At 39.3% G+C, this 19,993-nt stretch overlaps 1 protein-coding gene across 2 annotated transcripts in view; it reads right to left on the bottom strand.

The window, feature by feature from the left end:
• SLC26A5 (solute carrier family 26 member 5) overlaps window positions 1-12,555 on the bottom strand; it is a 52,793-nt gene extending 40,238 nt beyond the window's left edge. For both annotated transcript variants that reach the window (XM_037837469.1, XM_037837470.1), the window contains exons 1-2: window positions 12,418-12,555; window positions 9,142-9,262 (exon numbers count right to left, since the gene is read on the bottom strand). The gene's annotated coding sequence lies outside the window, so the exon portion shown is untranslated. The remainder of the gene's footprint in view (window positions 1-9,141; window positions 9,263-12,417) is intronic.
• Window positions 12,556-19,993: the final 7,438 nt, after the last annotated feature.

Here is a 19,993-nt window from a genome sequence, read left to right as displayed (position 1 = left end):
TTCCCTCCATATAAAAGTAATGTATGACCACTGTGGAAATTTGGAAATTTTTCATTTTTTTTTCATTGCATAAATGATATGTATTAAATGAATGTTGTAAATGTGAGTGTATTTATATAAGTGTATATGCATGACTATATGTAATATTTATTTACATGGTTGAGATACTGTCTTAACAGTTTTACATTTCCATTTTTTTTTACTTAACATTGTATCATAAACATTTTTCCACATCATTAACAGTTTCATAAGCATAATTTTTAGGGTTTGCATATTACCATATTACCATGATTTAATTAACCACCCCCCTTAGTAATAAGCACTTGGACTAATTTTTTGCTATTATAAAAGGGATTTCATCTTTTTATCTACATGAATTTATGTATAAGATAATAAAAATAGTTCATATTTAAACAATGTTGATGCTGACTGTAAGTATTAGATAATTCACAAAGTGAGCATATAAAAAACTACAAATTCACTTAATAGGAATGGTAGACATTTATGTGAGTCTTTTATCATGAGACATAATAATATTTAAACATAATTAGAGTAGCTATTTATTGAGACTGTGCCATTAAAGAATCAGAGCATCAAGTATGGCAAGAATTATCTGCGTCTTTCAGATGAAGCATCTGAGGCACTGATGAAGTAAGGGTGGAGCTGGGCTTAGAGATTAGGTCTGTCTTACTTCAGAGACCACACTCTTATCCTCTGCTGCCTCATTAAATGCATATGAAATTAATTATGTAAAAATGTTTATTTAATTTTATCTAAAATACATTAATTATAAGCACATATTCCTACTTGTCATGATTTGTTGGTTATGAAACATGGTGGTCTTAATAAAATGAAAGAAGGCTTCAGAGAGGATACTGCATTTGAAGTGGCTCTTCAAGAGTGAATAGAAAGCAAAAGTGAAGGCATGTGATCTTGCACAGAGGGCCTAAATGGTAAAAATTAATACGATATGTTTACGAAATACCAAAAGTACTGGTAAAAACTGTGCTTCGGATGGTTACAGGAAATGGAACTGGATAGGTCTTGAAGGACGATAAAAGGCAGGCTGCAGATTCCAGTGTGAAGGCATATGCTATAGTTATTCAACCATATCTCAATTTTCCTTTGTACTGCACACATCTACGAATCAAAACCACTCTGCCATGAAATAATTATTCAATTCTATTAAAGAAATTGAATCCCTTCCATCACTAATTTGCTGTGACTCCATAAATTGATAAACTACAAGATTTATTTTCCAACTGGGAACACTTGAAAGATCATTAGTACTCACAGGATACGCCTCCAGAATTTTCTTTGGAGTAATAATTCAGTAATTCAAATTGGTGCTTAAGTATGAATGACAAGATATTTTAATAAGAAAAATTTCTCTACCTTAAATCAAAATGGAAGAAGAATCTACTGGTTGACCACTCATGTCTTTTTCTAAAATAATAACTTTTAGTCAAATTAATGTACCTACGATAAAAATGCAAGTAAGATGGAGGACTAATAATGAAAAGCAACAATTTTGCACTCCATTTTTCCCCAATTTAGCTCTATTTCCCAGAAGCAACTATTTTCTTAAAATCATTTTTGTTTTTAGTTATGCTGGTGAGTTTATTTTTAACTCTAAATCAGCATTTCCCGAAAAGAGTGCTATTGTTATTCTGGGTGGGCCTTATTTGAGGCTGTTTTATATATTTAGCATCTCTGGTCCTGACATTAAATGTCAGTAGCATCCTCCAATCACTATGACACATTTCCAAATCTCCTATAGGATTGAGAATTACTACTCTAAATAATACAATTATACTGCTATTTTTTGATCAAATTTAGACATTATTTATGAAAGCTTACTATGAAAAAATGATTTAAGTCTTCTTACACATCCCTATTTTTGCTAGATTGTATTACTATTTTAATTTTGTTTACCTATGTAGTGAATATAGGCTTATATATTCTGTCTATTATTTTCTGGTCTTTCTATTAGACATTTGTCAGAGGTTCTCATTATATCTTTGTGTCTTTTAACTTCCCACATTTTCCATCTTTTTATCTCACTGGACTGATTTCAGATAGTTTTTACAGGTTTGGCTTCCAGTTCACTAATTCTACTTTTGGCTCTGTCTAATATTTAACTTGTACATTGATTTATTTTTAATTCAATGCCTGTATTTTTCATTTCTAGATATTCCATTTGAAATCTGCTTGTTCTTTCTTTATAGTATCCTATTTTTCCTTTTGTTTTCTATTCTTTGTATCCCTTTGTCATTTTTAACACACTTATAATCTTGTTCATATATTTCCATTGTTTTAAATTTTGGGGGATCAGAGTCTTCTGTTTTATCCGTTGACATTCTCTTATGGTGGTAAATTTTTAAAACTGTGAGCTCATATTCAATGGGTTAGGGAGAATTCTTATGGGTATCCCATATGTTCTTACATCATGAAAGTGTCCCTAGACATTTTTACATCTACTCTGCCAGGGTTCTGATGGTTTCAATGGTCCTGGACCTTTGTACTGTTGTTATTGGTGTTTATTTAATATTGTAGCTTAAGATTCCTGAAACAGAGGGACTGAATTTGAATTTTTTGTTTTCTGATTGCTCCTTCTTCATAGCATTCTGCTTTTGTTGTATGAAAGCAATATCTTTTTATAATCATTACGATGATTCTCAGATTTTTTAAAAATTATTTTCATTTTCCTGAATGATCTCTCCTCTGATATTAGTAATGTTTATTTTGGTGTTTCTTTTTCATGCTCCTAGTTTTCTTCATATATCAAATTATCCTTGGTTATATATTTTTCTTTATCTATCATTGATTATTAATTTACGTCACTTTCCTCCACTATCATGTATGTCAGTGTTTCCAGAATAGGCCTCTTCCCTGAATAAAATGGTGACTAGGAGGCTTTGTGTACCAGAGTGGGTTTGCTGACTGCTAGCTTCACTTTAGAGACAGAGGGCAAGCGCTGGCCTTCAGGTTAGGACCTACCCTCTTCCCAAATGCCAGAATCAGAAAGGATTTTCTCTAAAATGGCAGCACCTGACTTCACCCTAGTCAATCCATAAGGACTTTCTACTAATCTCTCTACTTTCAGCCTCTCTGCTCCCCTCCTCTCTGCACCTGCTGACTCCAAGCTCTGAGCATCTCTCTAAAAGATTACTCCTACCCCCACAGTGGTCCTTCTTGCAATAATTCTAGGTTCTGTTTCATCAGTCAACTTGATTCCACATATTTTTCTATCCTATCCTTTTAGAAGTCGTTCTCCCCCACCCTATTTGTAATTCTACAGCCATTTAAATGGATTTCTGGACTAGAGAGCAGGCAAATTCTTGTGTTTAATCCGACAACTTTAATCCTTGATTTGTTATTACTTTCCACTTTGCAAACTGATTGGTGAATGCTAAAATTTATGGATCAAACACATCTTTAATGTAAGAAAGAGAGAAGTATGGAGAAGCATTTGAAATACTTTACCACAAAATGGTACACAGAGACTATGTTTTGATGCTGGAATTATGGGCAATTTTTCTACTTTTTGTTTACCTGCATTTTCTAAGATTTCCACAGTAGACGCTACTATCTTAGTAAGAAACACAATAAAAGTAAATCTTACTTGCTGATGATAGGCGTGAAAGGTACTTTCTGTTATCCTCTCAGGGTAGGAGTCTGAAAATACAGGAGACCCTTCACATTTGAAAGGAAAAGTGAGAGAAGTGAGAGTTGTGTCCAAGGACCTCCAAGAATCCCTAAATTTGATAATGCCACTAACTGGGAGGTGGATGTAATGATTTGCTTAGACTGGGTCAAGCTGTCAGGTTTATGTTTTTGCTACATGCTTCACATAACATTCTAGGAGACCAGTACTACTTTCTTCACTGAATATTAAATGTATCAGGACCTTTCAGATTTGCTTCCCAGTGACAACTGAAACTGAAAATTCCTAAAGTGTGCTGTAGGAATCACAAACCCGGACTACCTGAATCGAATTAAAATGACTGAAGTGGCCCCGGTGAGTCTGTGTCGATCTGGAAAGCATATGCCAAGTCCAAAATGGTCAGCTGCTACTCAGCTCTAGGTGAACGCTGGGTCAGACTTCATTTAAAATTTTTCTTTATATTGAGGTTTAACATATAGCTAACTGCACAGATCTGAAGTGTATGGCTTAATGTTTTACTCTGTATTTCAGACTTCTTATAGTTCCTTTGTGCCTCTACCCAGGTAATCCCTTCCACACCCCAACTCTGGGCATGCACAGTTCTGATTTCTATTACCATACATTAGTTTTGCCTATTCTAGACTTCATATAAATAGAACTTCCAATTTTTTTTTTAGAACTTCCCATTTTTCAAGAGAAACCAACTACATTTAATGAAAACTTAAGCAATTTTTAAATATTGGAAACCACAAATTTTTATGAAACAATGTGCAGACCAAACAAGGCAAGCAAGCCAAATTCAGCCCACCAGTAATGCCACTACTTTGTGTCTGGTCTAAAGTATAAAGCAAGAATATATTTTGTATAGGTTTATTAAGATTTCTCTCATGATTGTTGGTTTTAGTATTACCTGATAGTGTGTTTTCTTTAGCAACTAATAACTAACCTCAAAATAGGAAAGGCAAACTTTATCTTCAGGGAATCAACAAAGCAAGGAGCAAGAGAGACTGGATCAACTTGACAGGTGAACACACTGCCCTCCTCCTACGTTGGATCTGACTCCTAGGGGTGTAAATCTCCCCGGAAACGTGGGATATGATTCCAGGTGATGAATATGGAGCAGATGTCTTGGGATTGAGAACACCTTCTTGACCAAAAGGGGGATGTGAAATGAAATGAAACAAAGTTTCAGTGGCTGAGAGATTTCAGATGGAGTTGAGAGGTCACTCTGGTGGGCACTCTTATGCACTATTGTATAGATAACCCTTTTTAGGTTTTAATGTATTGGAATAGCTAGAAGTAAATACCTGAAACTACCAAACTCCAACCCAGTAGCCTTGACTCTTGAAGATGATTGTATAGCAATGCAGCTCACAAGGGGTGCCAGTGTGACTGTGAAAGCCTTATGGATTACACTCCCTTTATCAAATGTATAGATGGATGAGTAGAATAATGGGGATAAAAAACGAAATGAAAAATAGGGTGGGGGTTGTTTTGGGTGTTCTTCTTTACTTTTATTTTTTATTCTTATTTTCACTTTTTCTGGTACAAGGAAAATGTTCAAAAAATAGATTGGAGTGATAAATGCACAACTATATGATGGTACTGTGAACAACTGATTGTATACTTTGGATGATTGTATGGTAGTGAATATATCTCAATAAAATTGAATAAAAAATCTTAAAAATCATATTTTAAAAAGCAAAATGTAAAATATTCAAAAGCAATAGAGAAATTATAAAATAAAGAGAACTCTTCCTTCCTAAAAAAAAAGAGAGAGAGAGTGAGTGAGAGAGACTGGATCTTACTCTACAGTCAGCCTTGGGGAAAAAGGAACCACAAGGTTTAAAGAATGGGAAGAGGTTGACTTGGAGAGAAAAGGGGATATTTGGGGATGTGACAAGTAAGACAGACAGAGTATGAGGCAGCTGTTATTTTGGCTAAACAAGAAAACCTATTTCCCTATCAACTTACAAATATCTCACTGAAAATGCCCTTCAAGGTCCTATATGATCATCAGCCTCCATCCTGCCCCCAATCTCTCACTGCAGGGTCCCCTCCTGCCCCACAATTGTTCCTTTCTTTATTGATTTCATTTTCTTCTACTTTCTACCTTGTCACACTGTTCAGCCACGCTGACTGCTTTGCTGTTTTGTGAACATGCCAGACACACACGTGGCCTCAGGGCCTTTGCAGTGGCTAGAATGCTCTACTCCCAGGTAACTTCACAGCTCTCTTCCTCACCGCCCCCAGGTTTATGCTCAAAATCACTTTCTCAGGGGAAACCTTTTCCAATCACCCTATCTAGAATTGCAACAACCAACTCCTCCATTGTCTCCTTCCTTTATATTTTTCCATAGCACTTACCACATTCTAACATATTTTACATTTTCCTTCCTTATTTTCCTTCTTTCCTCCTCTTGCCCTAGAATGTAAGCTTAATGAGGACAGGTATGTAGTGGAAATTCATTAGACATCTGTTTAGTGAATGAATGAATAAAGGAAGGAAGGAAAAACCCTGTTACTTTGGAGACTTTTGCTAAAAGTTAAGAAATTTTATTATTCCTACATATTTGACAACATTTTATTGTTTTGAGGAAGTAAACACTAAAAAAGCCAACTATCCATGATCCTAAGGCCCAACACAACACTGACTATTCTTAGTTTCTTAAAAAGTTAGATTTGTGGGAGGACAAACATTTATACCTAAGCATACATGGGCATTTGAGCTTAGTAATAAGTTTTCATTAAAGTTGTGAAGACAAAAATCTTTTTTTGCTAGTACATTTATTGCTACCTTAATTCATTTCAAACTGTAGGTAAAGAATAAATTATGGACTAACAAAATAGTATGTGTCCAATACTAAATTTTGGGGAACAATGATCAGCAATAAACAGATATCATGAATCCTGGAAAACTTTTTTTTTAAATGGTGGTACAGCCACCTCCTAGGAGATGGAGAGATGGGAGCTGAGATGGCTCTGTAGGTGTACATCAGGTTTCTGAAATCAAGCAAGGGCAGCTCCTATGAAACATGAAGGTAAAAAACACAACTCTGCTGCCAGCAGCTTTCCACTCCAGAAACAGAATACTTCCCAAACTAAGATATTATTTATAATTAGATCTGGTCCTGGGACTGGTCAACACCGGATTAGGCCAAGCTTGCCCAGACTGCCAATTCACCCAGAGAGACACCACTCCACACACTGCCTATGAAAGACTGCAGGGAACAGCCAGGAATGAGAGGCCACAGCGCACATTTGCCAACATTTGGATTCGATGGATTTGGCTACATTTTAGAAAGCCTGAGAAGAAACTTTGCAGTGGCTATAAAACCAATAGCAGAGAGAAAAGAAAGAAATTAATTAAGGGTAGCTCCTTGCAATCTGTGTGTCTTCTCACCCTTATTCTATGTTTCCTCTTTAATGTCTTTCCAACTTTAACTCATGTCTGCCTCTCTTTTACAGATCTGACAGTCACATGTGCACACTGTATTTTTCTTCTTCTTCCAGGTGTTTTGGGATATGAAGCATAGTAAGGGAAAAAAAGAGTAGGACCAATGAAATAAATTGCATGGGTTACAATTTAATAAATTGTGTTGGTTTGGATATATTATGTCCCTCCAAAATGCCATGTTCTTTGATGCAATCTTGTGGGGGCAGATGTATTAGCATTGATTAGGTTGGAACCTATTGATTATTTCCATGGAGATGTGACTCAATCAACTGTGGGAAAGACCTTTGATGGGATAATTTCCATGGAGGTGTTACCCAACCCATTCAGGGTGGGTCTGGATTAAATCACTGGAGCCACATAAAAGAGCTGCCAAACAGAAGGAACTCAGAGCAGCTGTGAGTGACATTTTGGAGAGCAACTGAGAGAGACATTTTGGAGACGACCATTGAAAGCAGACTTTTGCTACTCCAGAGTTTGCCAGGGAGAAACTGAGAATAGCCCCAAGTGCCTAGAGAGAAATGTCCTGGGAGAACGCCATTTTGAAACGCAACCTGGGAGCAAGCAGATGCCAGCTACTTGCCTTCCCAGCTAACAGAGGTTTTCTGGATGCCAATGGCCTTTTTCCAGTGAAGGTACCCGATTGTTGATGCATTACCTTGGACACTTTATGGCCTTAAGACTGTAACTTTGTAACCAAATAAACCCCCTTTATAAAAGCCAATCCATTTCTGGTGTTTTGTAAAATGGCAGCATTAGTAAACCAGAACATAAGTTATATCTTTTAATCAAAGAATAATTTTCAGGATGAATATCTACAGAATTTACAATGTTTTGGCAACAAGATTAGCTCCCACCAAATGATTAAAGTAAACAATGTGCTCCTTTATTTCCTATCCTAGTTCTGGTAACTCAGTAGTCTACAACTACTTGAGAAGGCGTGAGGATCATTTTTTTTATCTCAGTTTGGACACACAAGCTCACATTTCAGCAATGATCGAGGTGATCATCCTTATCCCTTGCTGACATCTTTCGCCCTAGCCCCAACAAGTTACAGATCACACCTAGGAGAAAATTTCAACAGGCTATTAAACACTGGCATGGATACTGAGAGAAGAGATAGAATCTCCTCTGGGGACCTTTAGGAATAGCTGATAGTCTTGGATAGGCAGGGTTACACCTAACTTAGTCCATCAAAATATACCGGGGGCTGAGAACTCTGCAAAGTCACAGCGCCCTTCTTGAATAAACTGAAATTGCTTGATCTAGACTGATTCTTAGAAAGGGTTGGTTACTACTGAGGGTAGGTAATGTCGGGTTGGCTTAGGTATACCAGGGATTCTATGGGCTACCTCTCACCCTAAGATGACACAATTGTAGAATCAGTTCTTAGTGATTATTTAACTCAGTGATTTTCACTCTTATCTGGACATTAGTATTTCTTGGGGGACTTTTTAAAAACAGAGATGCCTGGACCTAACCCAGTCCAATTAAATCAGAATATCTGCATTAGTATTTTTTTTTTTCTTCAGTAATCCCCCAAGTGATTCAAATGTGTGGAACTATACATTGGTTGTTGAGAATAAGTGATCCTATCTGACACTCCATTCTGTACAGTACATAGAAAAACTGGGGTCCAAAGAAGTTGACTTGTTACTTGGCCAATATCATATACCAAAAATCAGTGGGAGAGCTTGGGTTAAAACTAAGATTTTTGTTAATTTACTCATCCAATAAATATCTATCAATGACATTCTAGGGTTGTGACCAGCCTCTTAGTTGCCACTCAAGAATAAGGTAAGCCAAAGCTGATTCATATCTAAGGATCAGTTAGGCTGAAAGTGATCCAAGTTAAAAGGAGAGAGTAAGCTGTATAGTTCTGGCATTCTCTCTCTTACCCTCAACGGTATGTGATTCAGCCCTTTGGAAATTTTAGGGAATCCTTTGATCCATGTAAAATCCACCACTACATTAGGGCCCATTCTCCCTTTTTACCAGCTCCAGGGAGCCATCTACTTACCCAGATCAAACATGCAGCACAAGGGGCTAGGGGAAGGATCCCCTGCTGGGAGCTCCAGAGCAGTACAGTGCAACCTTGATCAGCGAGGCTGGGAGCAGAGGGGAGAACTCACACCTCTGCCCTAGGTGTAGAAGATAAGAAAGTTAATCTCACAGTTGCTGGTTTGTTCTTCGAAAGAACTTATGTCCAAAATATTTCTTAATGCTGTCCATTCATTCCTAATACCAGTCCCATCCTTTTCAAGACACAATCACTGTGATCACAGTAGTTTACTTTGGATATGGTAAATAATTATATAATGAAATTGTACGTGTGTGTGTGTGTGTGTACTCTTTCCCAAGGTAAACTGCCAGGGTGCATGTGTGAGAGAGAGGATGGGCAAGTTCAATTTTTGAATGCAACCATTCCCATTCTTAGTAATTCATGCCTGCAAAAGTTGGCATGTGAGAAGTCATGTCCCGAATGGGGCAACAGTATCAGGAGTAAATCCTCTCAGAAGTACTTTCCTTGAGAAGAGCAAGAAAAATAGAAAACTAAGAGAGAGAGTGATAATCACAAGGTAAAAGTTAATTTTGATAATGTAAATAATTAATAGGACTAATCTGTCTTTAGTCTTTCACAAATAATACAATTATTACTTCTTGGTTCAAAGGCAAGTTACTCAAAGCCAGGTATTTATTCAAATTGAAGGTAAATTAAATCCTACCTATTCAGTTGGAGGTGAACTCGTGACCATAATAAGTTTATGGATTTACTCACATCCTTGATTCACTTCTATTTCCCTCCATCCACTTACCCTCCGACTATTTCACTGTCCCTTAACACCTGTTCTAAAGCAAGGTCCCATAACCTGGCCACCATAAACCTTCTGAAAGGTATACCACATTCTGAACGGTGTGCATTTTTCCTGGGACAATATCCCTAGCTTTCACCGGATTTTTAAAAAGACCTGTTTCTCCCACAAAAACATCCCCTAAATACAATTGTTTTCAAGGGTGATGACCTGGGAGAAGATGATGACACTGATGATTGTTACTATCTACAATGAAAGATTTTGTGAAATTGGCTCCTGGGACTACCCTCCCAAAGAAGGACTGAAAGATTTCATGAACATGGATCTATCCTCCAAAAGAAGAGACTTTAGATAAAACATTTTGGAGGCACCAGAGGATTAGATTTATTCATGCTGTCTGTCTTCTTTTGTTCAAGATTTCACTAGTTTGAAACCAAGGAAAGGAAAAGCATCATCTCCTCATTTTTCTTGTTGACTGTGACTTTATTAACTCAGTGGTAATATAAACAACAGGGTAAACAAGCATACTTTATTTCAGTTAAAATATTTCCTAGAGAACCATTTTCTTGGGGATTACTGCAATGTGTACTACCTGGTAGAAAAACTGAATGGTTGGGACACCAGGGGAAATACATGGCATTTAGAAGACAATGACAACTCAGCAGATTTTGATTTTAAATTAAATAGGCAGTGCAAACCTGCATTATGCCTAACAAGTCATTCCATTGACTTGTTTGAATTAGAAAATTCCTCAATCTTTTATTCTTCTGAAACTCTAAGCAAAGTGCCTCATACACAGAAGGCACTCAAATTGTTGGATTGAGTCAATTCTTTTGGTATCGCTCATTAATTAATAAGGAATGTGTAACTCTGTATAGTTTCAGAGTAGTTAAAGGGAGAGAGAAAAAAATGCTACGTAACAGAATTGGGGCTTCAGGTGTTACTTAATAGACTAGAATGCTTTCCAGCAATGCACTTAAGATATCAGTCATAGCAACCTTACCAAGGAATTCTTCACCCTGCCTCTTTCTAATGCAAATTAGTTTGAATTTCTCTCTTGTCTCCTGCCCCCTGCCTGAAAGTCTTCTGATACAAAGCAATACTACAGTAATTAGAAAGTGTAACTGGCAGAAAGGTATTTCAAATTTCATTTTCAAAAAGGCTTATATTTTCTACTGCATATGTCAAATGCAGTAGAGGGAACTCCATTTCCACGCTGGGCTAAGTTTACTGGAGATACCTAACACACATCGTTCCTAGTTTTCAGGTAAGGAAAACCAGAATCTTAGCCGAAAGAAAATGTTGCCTTTTTGCTGTTTTAACAGCTTCCTTTAATGCTTTTTGAAATCTGGACTCCAGGATCCAGGACCCATGGGATGAGGAAAAGAACCTCCTCTCCTCACGCCGCACCTGCCTGCCGCCTTCTTTATGCCGAGCAGATCCTGGCATATTTTTCCTAACTTAGGGGGCACTCCACTAAGAACGCCCAGCTTACCTCCCCGTCTCCGGCCCAGGGCCTAGCCTGGAGCGCACACTCAAGACGCACGGCCAGGAGATTTCAGGGTCCAGAATCCTCATGAAAAGAAGTTTTACTATGGTAGCGCAACTGCCACGGCAAGTGATTAGAAGAGGAAGGGATTTTTAGGCAGGAAGACAGAAATACTCAATTTTAGGGTCGGAAGGCTCTTAGCGACCTCTTCTACCTATTTGCCTGAGACGGAAGGTTCAAGGCCTGCGGGGCTGCTAAGTGGAAGGGCCCAGTCTCCCAACCAGAGTTCCCCCTACTAGGATCTCCACGCAGTCAAAAACCGGCAGAACCCACGCTGGCATGACCAGAGACAGCGCCTGGTCTCCGGAGAGAAGGTGAAAGGAATTACTTAGGTTTTGTTTCTTTATGGATTTGGGCATAAATAGGCTAGAAAAAAGGAACCAAGAAGGCGTCTTGATACTGACCAGAACAGGGCAAGGATGAGGGTGTTTGGGAAGCAGTCAGGGCGCTTAAGAAATTACGAAAACAAAACTGTAAATGGCAAAGGGTTGGGTTAGAACCAAAGGGACTTCAAGAGGCAAACGACTAGTAAAAAAAAAAAAAATCTATGCTGCAGCTGCAGAGAGTGAAGGAAAGATTTTGGGGTATGTCTGCAAAGGAAAACACTTTTTGACTTTACCCGGCCAGGAATGAGAGAAGGGGCAAGGTGTGGGCAAGCCGAAATTGGCTTTAGCTAAGAATGAGACACACCCAGGGACAGATAAAGCCTGTGAGACAGCGGCGGAGAGATCGAACCAGTAAGAGGAACCAGTAAGAGAGGCATCGAGGCGAAGAGAAACCTCGAGGCGGCGGCCTCCAGGAGCTGCCCTTTACCGCGGAGCCCTGCTTGGGCCGCGGGCACGGGCATCACCGTCCCGGGCCTTTCTCAGGGACTCCTGGGCCCGAGGACCCCTCCCGAGCGCCCCCGACCCCGCGGCCGCTCGCGCACACTCACCGGCCAGCGCTGCCCGGCGCTACCCTGGGCAGAGCCGCCCCCCGCCGAGCTCCGGAGCCGCTGCCGCCTGGACGCCGCCGCCGCTGCCTCCAGGTGCGGCTCTCGGGCGAGGCGCGGAGCCGGGCGGAGAAGGGGCCGCGCCCGCGCGCCTCCGGGTAACTCGAGCCCGCCCCGCCCCGCCGCGCGGGCGCAGGGGAATCTCGGGGCCGCGCCCCACCCTCCGCTGGGGGGCCCGGAGGCTTTGTGCACTTCTGCTTGCTAAAGGTCTCCCTTCTCGAACACCTAGAACTTTCTAATTACCATTCTGGTCGTCCAGCTCCCGAAAGTTACTGATAATGAGACCCACCTTCATCCCCCATTGCCCATGATTTTCTCTAGATGAGATTCGAATAGCTTTGAGGTAAGGAAGCAGGAGACAAATTTAGAGGGTCGAGGCTGAAGAAAGTCCAATAAACAAGGGATCTTATGCAAGTGGAAAACACTGCTTATATTATTTATAAAAATGAAAACACCCAGACATATATGTTTTAGGTATAATCATTATGGTCACTCAGATTGGCACAGGAACATTAGAAAGCTTACAAAATGCTGAATGAGAATGTGTGGTAGTTTTTTTTAGAAGGCTTGATGAGCTTCCTTCATTTAACAATTTACTTGTAAATGTTGACTTTTAATTGTGCATCAAGGCAATGCGTGTTAGGGGTTATTTAGCACTCCCATTAAAGACAGGTTATTTTCCAGGCATTCGAGATAGAATTTACAAAACAGTTTTGATATATATATATATTTTAATTTAATCAAAGCAGGATAACATGCAGGTTATGAGAAAGCAACTAAAAAGAAGGGAAGACGGAGAATGGAGGGGAAAATGGGAGGGAGAGAGAGAAGAGGAAGGAAAGAATAAAAGAAAGAAGGAAGGGAAGAAGGAAACAGTCTTTTTTGGTTTTTGACAACTAGGATGCATAGGACACTGCCCCAGAATGCCCTCATCGAAGATGAGGCGTAGCAAACGACTTTAGTATAAAAACTCTCCCCTATCCTTATGTCTTAGCAAGGCTTATAGTTGGTTCATCAGGGACATCTTTTTTTTTTCTGCTTTGTGCATTCCTGCGTGTGCACACGGTAGTCCCGCTTGTGATGCGGTAGCTATTTGGCAGCGGGTCTCCAGGCTGGAAAGCGCGCCTGGAGACACCGCTGGCATCCCAAAACGAGACCCACCTTCCCCGAGCCCAGGCCAGGCAGCTCCCTTGGAGCGCGTGTGTTATCCTTCATCCAAGGGAGGCAGGGCTGGAAATCGTCTCTGGACTCCACACGAGGGCACTCTCTTCAAAGGCACCAGACTCTTCAAAGGTCCTGGGCTGAGGGCTACCGACTTATGGGCACGCTGCCTAAAACGAATTTTGTGTGTCCTCAGGCTTTTGAACATCTCCGAACAGATCCTAACAGAATAAGATACTATGGAGGAGTTGGGTCTCCGGTGTCATGCCTTTCTTGTGTCATTTGACACCTGCCCTGTACCATCTTATGTGCTTATCTCATCACATACATGTCTTGTAGCCCAGTACTTTTTACCCACACCCTGGGTTTGCTTGGGAAACACTTTTTTTTTAAAAAAAGTGTCCCTACTTTAATTTTATTGACTGGCTTTTCTGGAGACACTCTCCTACTTGTAGGATTATGGTGTTGGAAGAAAGTGAACACTTGTGGCTTTTCTGTTGGCTATATGGATAAAGCCCTTCTGTATTTTGAGAAAATAAAGTAAAAAATAAAATTAATAATAGAAAAAGGAGAGAATCCTGGTCTTTTTGTAGCCATTCTTGTGTCCTTGTCTTTCCCAAGGTTTGGATTGAGAGCTAAAAAAAATCACTATTTTATTTAAGATTGTTTGAATTAAAATTCTGCATCATGCTACCCCAAAAATCCTGGTTGATATCCTAACACAAGTGAACCTTAGTAATATGGATTTGCGTTTTCATATTTTCCTGACTTTATGTATTTTGCCCCTTCCTTGGGTTCTGCTGTTTTTGTTCCCTTCATCCTGTTTTCTAGACCCATACTTCTTTGACTATAATGTACATAGGAATCTCCTAGCGATCTTGGTAAAAATGCAGATTCTGAGTTAGTAGGTCTAGGGTGGGGCCTGAGATACAGATTCTAGCAGATGCTGATCTGGTGGTCCCAGGATCACTCTTTGAGCAGCAAGGCTGTGAAAGATGAACTGTAAACTACTTTTGGGGGTTGCAGCCAGGTGCTATAATAACAATATAGTAATATTGATTGCTAACACTTTCTCAGTATCTTCCTGTATGAGGCATTGTTCTAAGCACTTTGTTGTGCATTAATTCATATCACCACCACAACTCTGAGCTATAAACTGCTATTATTTCTAGTTTAGAGATGAGTTTGCTGTTTTAGGTTTTTTACCCCCCCTTTTCCATCCTTGTTGGCTTAATTTTCTTTTTGGAATATGTAGAACATTAATATAATTTCCAAAGGCAAAGCTACAAAAACTTAGAGAAGTGCCAGTCCCTCCTGTGTTCCTTCCACCTGTTCTGTCCAATCCCCTGTGAGAAAACAACTTCATGGTTTTCTGCTTTATGCTTCCAGTGTTTCATTTGCACAGCTAAGCAAGTATGTGTTCCTGTTTCTCCTTTCTTACACAAAAGGTGGCACGCTCTGTCTTCTCTTGGGCACTTACCTTTGTCACTTCCTAATATCTTACGGAAATCACTCTTATCACCTCACAGAGATCTTCCTCATTCTTTTTTACAGTTACATTTTTCTCTATTGTGTAGAGATGTGACACTGCATTCAGTCACCTATGTTTGGGCATTTAGGTCTTTTCCATTGTTTTGCAGTTACAAATTAAGCTTGTGCATATGTATTTTTGTAAATATTGGAGGTGTATCTTCAGAGCAAATTCCTAGTGGTGGGATGACTCTCTGCTGGGTCAAAAGGTAAATGCATATTTATTTTCTTAGCTATTGCATAGTCCCTTCCTTAGGAGTTATGTCATTTTGCATCCCCACCAGCAATGTATGAGAGACTATTTTCCATAGCCTTCCCAAGCTTGAATTGTCAAGCTTCTGAATTTTGCCGATTCAGGGAGGAGGAATGGTAGTTCAGTGAGGTTAATTTGGATTTCTCTTATGAGTGAAGTTGAACATCCTTTCATATGTTTACAAGTCATTTTTATATCTCTTTTTGTGAGTTATCTTTTCATGTCTTTTGCCCATTTTTCTATAGAATTTTGGCCTTTTCCCCCTCAATTTTTAAAGTTTAAAAATTAGGAGTAATAGTTTTGTTATCTGTGTTACATGTTATGTATATGTTTAAATATGTTTTGTATATGTTTTATACGTATGTGTTTATCTGTGTTTAACAAGTATATTATCTCCATTTCTCATTTGTCTTTTGACTTGAAAGCATTATTTTTGTTGATAGGAAAAACTGTGGTTGTTTTCTAAGCATTTTATATATATTTTTGTACTTGATTCTCACATGAGTTCCATGAGTACATATTTTTTCTCCCATATTACAGGTGAACTGCCTGATATTAAGTGACTTATTCAAGGACATTAGGCTAATAAATAGTATAATTTGGGATTTGCAAGTGTTATGCATTCATTTATTATTTTAACAATTGTTGATTTTTCAAACACTATGTGGCAGGTATTGAGACTACAGTGGCAAACTGCTCTCATGGAATTTACAGCCTAGTTGGGGAGAGGAGGACAGGGTTTGGTCAGATAATTACACTAATAAATGTATAATTGCATGTATTTAAAGGAAAAAAATACACGTTAGCACATTTAACTCTAAAACCCAGTCCAGATTAGGAAGGGATGAAATGTCAAACATTAGGAATCAACTAGATGAAGGGGTGGGGAGGGGCCAGGACCTCCAGAAGTCCTGTTACTAGAAATAGTGTAGTACATCTGAGGAACAGAAAGAAGCATGAAGAAGGTCACTGTGGATGGAGCACAAAGAGTAGAGTGGTGTAAGATATAATTGGAGATGAAGGCAGGGCCAGATCAGGTAAGCCTTGGGAGGTCATGTTAAGAATTTTGGTTTTTGTCTTTAAGAGCATGTGAACTCAGTAAAGTTTTTGAGCAGGAGATGGTGTGATCACATTTGTATTTTGAAAAGATCCAGGTCACCGCTGCTTGGAGAATGGATTGGAAGGATCAGAATGGATGCAGAGGAGGACCAAATTTTGGCTACTATAGTAATTCAAGTAGAAGAGATTGAGTCTGCAAAGAAGACTGAGAAAATACAAACAGAATAGGAGAGGTGTTTTGGTTTGCTAGAATGCAAAATACCAGAAATGGGTTGGCTTTTACAATGGAGACTTATTAGCTTACAAATTTACAGTTCTAAGGCCATGAAAATGTCCAAATTAAGGCATCAACAGGACAATACCTTCTCTGAAGAAAGGCTGCTGGCATCTGGGACACCTCTGTCACGTGGGAAGGCACATGGCTGGTGTCTACTGGTTCTTTCTCTCCTGGGTTTCATTGCTTTCAGTTTCTCACTTCAGTGGCTTCCTCTCTCAGCTTCTGTGGGTGTGTCCTTGTCTCTCAGCTTCTCTGGGGCTTCTCTCAGCTCTCTGGGATTTTTCTGTGTGTCCTTTATCCTCTTATAAAGGACTCCAGTAAGGGGATTAAAGTGAGTCACATATCAATTGAAATAACCTAATCAAAAGGTCCCACCTACAACAGGTCTGCACCCACAGAAATGGATTAAAAGAACATGGCCTTTTCTGGAGTACATAACAACTTTAAACTACCACAAAGGGGGAAGCTAGAAGTGGTTAAGGACAAGGCCATCACTAGATTTTATGAGAATTAGAAAGAGATGCCTCTCTAGGAAAGCCAAATTTAAAAAACAGCATCTCCTCTGGCAGAGGATTCCTACTGACACAGGGCAGTAGCCTTGTGAGAAGAATTAGGCATCTGCTTTCCCTGAGCAGATTCAGCCCCACCCCCACCCCTGCCACTACTACCCAGGGCCTTGGTGAGGTTGGTTGTGTGCTACATTTCAGCTCTTATCACATCCTAGGTCAGGCATGTTGGTGCTGCACAAACTGCACAACTGGTCTCAGTGTTCCTGGACAAGGGAAGAGAATGTATCATGAAGCCAGATATGGTCAACAGTGTCAAGAGGTTTTGATAGGTTACGTAGGAAGAAGACATACCAATATTTACTGGATACTAGAACATGGAGGTCATTGGGGACCTGGAGCAGGATCTATTTTGATGGAGTGATGGTGACAGAAGTCAGATTGGAGTGAACTGAGAATTGGATAGGAGGAGAGGAAGGTGATAACTGTGTAATTAAAACGTTCAAGAAGTTTGGTTGTGAAGAGGAAGGAAATGTTTGGTGTCAAGGGAAGGTTTTTTTTTTGTTTATCTATTTATTTGTAGCTAGCAGAGGCTTGGGCATGTTTAAATATCAATGAATAGGATCCAGTTTATGGAGATTTGAAGAATATACAGGAGAAAGAAGGGATGATTTATAGTAAGTATTGGGAGACAGCTCTCCATGGGCTTCTCGCATTTTTGCACGTGACAGTTTTGTTCTTGTGTTTTCAAGGATACTTGTATAGCAAACAGCCTTAGAAGATAGCAAGTGTCTCCTTTCAAAAATGGAGGGCAGGCTTGTGTTCTGTCCAGGAAAATAAAGGCATTGTCTCCCTCTGGGGCAAATATTGGGCAGGTTTGCTAGAACCCCTTTAAAAGATTGAGGTTTCCTAAGCTCAGGGTTCCTCAGCTATGATGCAGACCCACTGTGTGCATAGCACCCATCTGGATCCACTTCATTTCACCACCACCACCCCTGGGACCTCGGGGAGGAGGGCTAGGGTACCCATCTTGAACATTAAGTTCATGCTGCCTGCTGTGCAGTGAATAATAAAGTCCTTTGTCTCTGACCCAGGAGTCTTGTGTATTCTACTAGCAACTATGAAACGGTGCTGGTGCCGGCTGGGTAAAATTCCAGCCCCTTCACTGTTCTTGACAGTAAGTTTTCTGGGATGCAAGAGGGGATTGAATCCAGAGCACTGTAAAGGAATTGGCCTGGAGGTAGGGAATAGGAGTATGGTTGTTTTGGTATTTTTTTATTACTGATTTTCATCCATTTAATTATGATGTGACTTAGAGAGGTTTTCTTTGTGTTTATCCTATTTAGACTTTGCTGGGCTTTTTAGGTATGTAGGTCTAGAGATTTCATTCAATTTGGAAAATTTTTAGTTATTTTTTCAAATAAATAAATAGCAGGCTCATCTGTGTGTGAAGTTGCCTATTTTATGTATTCCAATAAATAGGATCACATTATTGTGTTTCTCACCCATCTGTTCTTGATGAAGCCTGGCAGTTCCAGGAAATGTTAATTTTATAAATTTGAAATATATTGAGATTTATTTTCTCATTCTAAATAAATGTTCACTTTTGTACCTAATTTTGTATTCATAATTTTGTGTTCTAGTTCTTAAAGAGAACGCACTTAATTGTTCAAGCTTTAGGCCCTACAAAACCTGGGTCTGCCCCTGACAGTAAGTTTGGGAGGTAATTAAGAGTTGGCATGGAAGTGTCATCTAAAGAATAAGTATAATATATTGCTTATCTCTGCCTTAGGCAGTTCCTGGGTGTCTCTTTTGACTGAGAACCAGATCCATTTTCTTGGTTATAAAGGCAAGGCAGGGCAGGGCAAGGCAAATATGCCATTCCAGGCACTTTGTTTGTGTTCACTAAGGGTTTGAAACAGGCCTGGTGGACAAATCCATAGGTCCAAAGTCTCACAGAAAAGGGGTCCCTGAACCTGTGCCCCCTGGTTCCCAACACAGTATCTGATCCATCCAAATGAAAAGTGTCAGCAGTATTTTTGCCAAAATACCTACCTTGATCATCTAAACAAATAACTGAAATTTCACCATTAAAAACTCATTCTTTTGGATCTTGAAGCATTTCTGGAAGTTTAGTACTCCTTGCTAAAACATAGATTATATTTTTTATATAGGAAAATTATAAATTATTCTACGTTAACAATTTTCATGAGGTAAATGTTACTGCCTATTGCAATGTCTGACATTCAGTACATCTTAGTTCCCCTTTGTTTTTTCTATATGGGAGTTGGTTGATGTCTGTAGGGTTGGGACTCAGGCAGGTTTTCTGTGGTGTGGGGAGTTGTATGGGGGCTCATCTTAAGGAAAGAAAACTGATGATAAATTTCCCTTTTTGCTGTTTTACCAAGCTCCAAAAGTAAAAGATGCTAGAAAATATGTATTCTGTGACAGGGAGACCAAAGAATCAATTTCAATTTACTCTAAGTATCAATGCAAAAACAATTACATTAGAATTAGGAGTGAGTGGGTTTCTTCTTTGGTTCTTGGGGGAGTTGTTTAGTTTCTGTCAAGGTGATTGTAGAAGTGTTCAAAAGTGTTTGACTTATCAAAGTATATCTGCTTTCCATGAACAATAACCTGAAGGGGTTATTGTAATAACTTTGGTGTGAATTTACTGCTTCTAGTTTTACTGACATAATATTTCTTACACATACTATGTGCCATTTTATTATT

Source organism: Choloepus didactylus, chromosome 5, assembly GCF_015220235.1.
Source record: "Choloepus didactylus isolate mChoDid1 chromosome 5, mChoDid1.pri, whole genome shotgun sequence".
In the NCBI taxonomy this organism is placed as follows: Eukaryota; Metazoa; Chordata; class Mammalia; order Pilosa; family Megalonychidae; genus Choloepus; species Choloepus didactylus.
This window is presented reverse-complemented; position numbering and strand designations above follow the sequence as displayed.